Genomic DNA, 6,000 nt, shown 5'->3' with positions numbered 1-6,000 from the left:
AGGCTCTGTGCTGTGAGTACTGGAGCCTGGAGGCTCTGTGCTGTGAGCACTGGAGCCTGGAGGCTCTGTGCTACTCCAGAACAGAATCCATGAGGTGCAGAGATCCATAAGACATTGGGTTTGAATCCCAGCCAAGCACCTTGGAGGTACAGGAGACTGTGGAGCAGGACAAGCCACCTGCCCATACTACTCTGTGAGGGCTGCCTGAACAGCATGGTTTGAGACACCCAGTCAGGAGAGGAGAGAGTGGGTGTTGCCATTTTTCTCCCCATCACTAACACAATGGGACTTAAGAGAGCATCACAATGGGACTTAAGAGTGGCCCCCAGTGGAGGCTGGACCTGCTTACACCAAATCTGCCCCTCTATGCCTGGCAACTGCTTATCTACTAGAGCAGGACTGACACTGAGTGAACCAGAAGGCCTCTCCTCCAGACCAGCACAGCCACCGGTCCCAGGCACCGAAAGATAACTCACCTGTGGTTTTGTAGGTTAGTCTGTTTCTCTTTTTTTTTTCCTCTTTTCTTCTATTTTCTCTTCTTTTTGTTCTATCCTCTTTTTTTTTTTTTTCCTTTGGAATAAGGCTCATAGTTTCTTATTTGATTTTTGGTCAATTCTTATTTTATGTGTGTGTGTGTGTGTGTGTGTGTGTGTGTACACACATATATTCTTTCTTACTCTGTTTTGTTTTTTATTTAATTAGGCATTTTTACTCTATTCTTTTTATATCTTTTCTATATCTCCTTCTTTATTTTTCTTTCTCTCTCTCTGGATTAAGCCCTATAGTTTCTTTGATTCTTTGCATGTTCTTTTGTATTCTCCCCTTTCATTTTCCTCTTTGCATGGGATCAGGTTCCCTGCCCTTTCCTTTTCTCCAGGGTTACTTCAACAAACAAATCAAAGAATGTGGTAGACGGTCCAAACGGTCCACCACTATGAGCAAGGAGGAGCTTTGTAAAAGACTGTCCAGTGAGAAATAGCAGCCAAATATGCAACAACACTCCAAAAACACTTCCTGAAGTGCTAGGCCCTGGACAGTGTATATCCCTTTTTAATATGGTAGTACTCACAGGTACAGGACACATAACAAGCTATTAAAACATGTAAAAGATACCTATCCAAAATGATAAAATGGAAGAATTTTTCTTGAAAGAATATCCAGAAAGAAATGACAGACAGAGAATTGCTCAAAACAGATATAAACAATATATCTGAAAAAGAATTTAGAATAATAATCCTAAGACTAATAGCTGGGCTTGAAAAAAGCATAGAAGACAGCAGAGAATCTATTGCTGCAGAGATCAAAGACCTAAGAAATAGTCACAATGAATTAAGAAATGCTATAAATAATATGCAAAATAAACTAGATACAGTGACAGTAAGGATAGAAGAAAGAGAGGAGAGAATAGGGGAAATAGAACATAAAATTATGGAGAAAATGGTGAAGCTGAGAAAAAGAGGGAAAGGAAAATACTAGACCACAAGGGGAGAATTAGAGACCTAAGTGATTCAGTGAAATGAAATAGTATCCAAATCATAAGAGTTCCAGAAGAAGAAGAGAGAGAAAGGGGTAGAAGGTTTATTTGAACAAATTATAGCTGAGAACTTCCCTAATCTGGAGAATGAAACAGGCATCCAAGTCCAAGAGGCACAGAGAACTCCCTTCAAAATCAATAAAAAAGGTCAACACCACAACATATCATAGTGAAACTGGCAAAATAGAAAGATGAATAGAGAATTCTGAAAGCAGGTACAGACAAAATGTTCTTAACCTACAAGGGTAAGGCCAAGGGTACAAGGGTAGACACATAAAGTTACCAGCAGACCTGCCCACTGACTTGATGGGCCAGAAGGGAGTGGCAGGAAATAATCAATGTGCTGAATAGGAAAAATATGCAGCCAAGAATCCTTTATCCAGTGAGGCTGTAATTCATAATAGAAGGAGAGATAAAGGCTTCCCCAGACAAACAAAAACCAAAGCAGTTCCTGACCACAAAACCAGCCCTGCAGGAGATCCTAAAGGGGATTCTGTGAGTGGAAAGCAGCAAAGACTACAAAGGACCAGAGACATCACCACAAGCACGAAATCTACAGATAACACAATGACACTAAATCCACATCTTTCAATAATCACTCTGAATTCAAATGGACTAAATGCCCCAAAAGACATAGGGTATCAGAAGGAATTGAAAATAAAAACAAGATCCATCCATATTCTGTCTATAAGAGACTCATTTTAGACCTGAGCACACCTGCAGACTGAAAGTGAGGGGATGGAGAACAATCTATCAACCTACTGGACATCAAAAGAAAGCTGGAATAGCCATACTTACATCAGACAAACTAGATTTTAAAACAAACACTGTAACAAGAGATGAAGAAGAGTATTATAATTAAGGGGTATATCCATCAAAAGAGTTAACAATTTTAATATTTAAGCCCCAACTTACATGCACCCAAATATATATACATATATATGTATACATGTATATATATATGTATAAATTAATCACAAACATAAATAAACGTACAGATAATAATACCATGATTGTAAGGGACTTTAAACTCCACTTACAACAATGGACAGATCATCCAGGCAGGAAATCAATAAGGAAACAACAGCTCTGAATGACATATTGGACCAGATGGACTTAATAGATATAATCAGAACTTTTCATCCAAAACCAACAGAACACACATTCTTCTTGAATGCATATGGAACATTCTCCAGAATAGATCACATACTGTATCACAAAACAGCCTTCAACAAGTATAAAAGGATTGAGATCATACCATGCATCTTTTCAGATAACAACACTATAAAACTTGAAATCAATCTCAAGAAAAAAATTGGAAAGCCCCCAAATACATGGAAGTTAAATAATATCCTAATAAAGAATGAATTAGTTAACCAGGAAATTAAGGAAGAAATTTTAAAAAATATAGAGAAGCAAATAAAAATGAAGACTCGACAGTCCAAACCCTTTGGGATGCAGCAAAGGCAGTCACAAGAGGAAAATACATTTCAATCCAGGCCTATCTTAAGAGGCAAGAAAGGTCACTAATTTACAACCTAATCTCACACTTCAAGTAACTAGAAAGGCAGCAGCAAAGAAAGCCCAGAGCCAGAAGAAGAAGGGATATAAAAAGATTAGAGCAGAAATAAACATGGAATGCAGAAAAACAGTAGAACAGAGCAATGAAAACTAAAAGCTGGTTTTTTGAAATAATAAACAAAATTGATGAACCCCAAGTCAAAATTTTCAAAAAGAAAAGAGGACTCAAATAGATAAAATCATGTATGAAAGAGGAAAGATAACCAACACCAGAGAAATACAAACAATTATTAGAGAATACTATGAAAAATTATATGCCAACAAACTGGACAATCTGGAAGAAATGGACAAATTCCTAGACACTAACACACTACCAAAGTCAAACAGGAAGAAGTAGAAAATTTGAACAGACCTATAACCAGTGAAGAAATTGATTTGGTTATCAAAAATCTCCAAACAATTAAGAGTCCTGAGCCAGGTGGCTTTCCAGGGGAATTCTCCCAGACATTTAAAGCAGCATTAATACCTCTTTTTTCAAACTGTTCCAAAAAAAGAAATGGAAGGGAAGCTTCCAGACTCATTCTATGAAGCCAGCAATACCTTGATTCCAAAACCAAAGACCTCACTAAAAAGGAGAATTACAGTCCCCTGATGAACATGGATATAAAAAATCTCAATGAGATACTAGCAAATCAAATTCAACAGTACACTAAAAGAATTATTCACCATGTTCAAATGGGATTCATTCCTGGGCTGCAGGGCTGGTTCAATATTCACAAATCAATCAACATGATACATCACATTAATAAAAGAAAAGATAAGAACCATATGATTCTGTCAATAGACGCAGAAAAAGCATTTGACAAAAAACAGCATCCTTTCTTGATAAAAACCCTCAAGAAAGTCAGATAGAAGGAGAATACCTTAACATCATAAAGGCCATATATTAAAGGTCCACAGGTAATATCATCCTCAACAGAGAAAAACTGAGAGCTTTCCCCCTGAGATGAGAAACATGACAGGGATGTACACACTCACCACTATAGTTGAACATAGTGTTGGAAGTCCTAGCCTCAGCAATCAGACAGCAAAACGAAACGAAATCTAAATTAGCAAAGAAGTCAAACTTTCACTCTTCGCAGATAACATGATATTCTACATGGAAAACTCATAAGATGCCACCAAAAAACTGCTAGCACTGATACATGAATTCAGCAAAGTTGCAGGATATAAAATCAATGTACAGAAATCAGTTGCATTTCTATACACCAATAATGAAGCAACAGAAAGAGATATCAAGGAATTGATCCCATTTATAATTGCACCAAAACCCATAAAATACCTAGGAATAAACCTAACCAAAGAGGTAAAAGATCTGTATGCTGAAAAGTATAGAAAGCTTATGAAAGAAATTGAAGAAGACAGAAAGAAATGGAAAAACATTTCATGCTCATGATTAGAAGAACAAATATCGTTAAAATGTCTACCCAAAGTAATCTATACATTCAGTGTAATCCCAATAGAAATAGCACCAGCATTCTTCAGAGAGCTACAACAAACAATCCTAAAATTTGTATGGAACCACAAAAGACCCTGAATAGCCAAAGTCATGTTGAAAAAGAAAACCAAAGCTGGAGACATCACAATTTTGGAATTTAGCCTGTATTACAAAGCTGAACCCATCAAGACAGTATGGTATTGGCAAAAAGTAGGCACATAGACCAAAGGAATAGAAGAGAGAGCACAGAATTGGACCCACAAATATATGGCCAACTAATATTTGACAAAGAAAAAGAGTTATCAATGGAAAAAAGACAGTCCCTTTAGCAGATGGTGCTGGGAGAACTGGGAAGCAACATGCAGAAGAATGAAACTGGGCCACTTTCATACACCATACACAAAAATACATTCAAAATGGATGAAAGACCTAAATATGAGACAGGAGACCATCAAAATCCTATGGGAGAAAACAGACAGCAACCTCTTTGACCTCAGCCATGGCAACTTCTTACTTGACATATCTCCAAAGGCAAAGGAAATCAAAGTAAAAATGAACCACTGGTACCTCATCAAGATAAAAAGCTTCTTCTGCACAGCGAAAGAAACATCAACAAAACTAATAGGCAACTGACAGAATGGGAGAAGATATTTGCAAATGACATATCAGATAAAGGGTTATTACCAAAAATCTCTTTGGGGCGCCTGGGTGTCTCAGTCAGTTGGGTGTTCGACTTTAGCTCAGGTCATGATCTCACAGTCTGTAAGTTCAAGCTCTGCATTGGGCTCTGTGCTGACAGCTCAGAGCCTGAAGCCTGCTTCAGATTCTGTCTCCCTCGCTCTCTGCCCCTCCCCCTGTTCTCACTCTGTCTCTATCTCAAAAATAAAATAAAAACATAAAAAAAAATTTTAAAAATCTAGAGACAACTTACCAACCTTAACACCCGAAAAACAATCCAGTGAAGAAATGGGCAGAAAACATAAATAGGCACTTTTCCAAAGAAAACATCCAAATGGCCAAAAGACACATGAAAAGATTCTCAAAGTCAGTCATCATCAGGGAAATACAAATCAAAACCACACTGAGATACCACCTCACACAGGTCAGAGTGGCTAAAATGAACAACTCAGGAAACAACAGACGTCAGCGAGAATGTGGAGAAAGGGGAACCCTCTTGCACTGTTGGTGGGAATACAAACTGGTGTAGCCACTCTGGAAAACAGTGTGGAGGTTGCTCAAAAAATTAAAAATAAAACTACACTACGACCCAGCAATTGCACTAAGGAATTTATCCAAAGGATACAGGAATGCTGATTTGAAGGGGTACGTGCGCCCCAATGTTTATAGCAGTGCTATCAACAATAGCCAAACTATGGAAAGAGCCCAAATGTCCATCAATTGATGAATGTGTAAAGAAGTGGTATGTGTATGTATATCTATATATATC

This window comes from Panthera uncia, chromosome X, assembly GCF_023721935.1.
Source record: "Panthera uncia isolate 11264 chromosome X, Puncia_PCG_1.0, whole genome shotgun sequence".
NCBI lineage: Eukaryota > Metazoa > Chordata > Mammalia > Carnivora > Felidae > Panthera > Panthera uncia.
The sequence above is the reverse complement of the archived record's forward strand: the minus strand, read 5'-3'. Positions refer to the sequence as shown.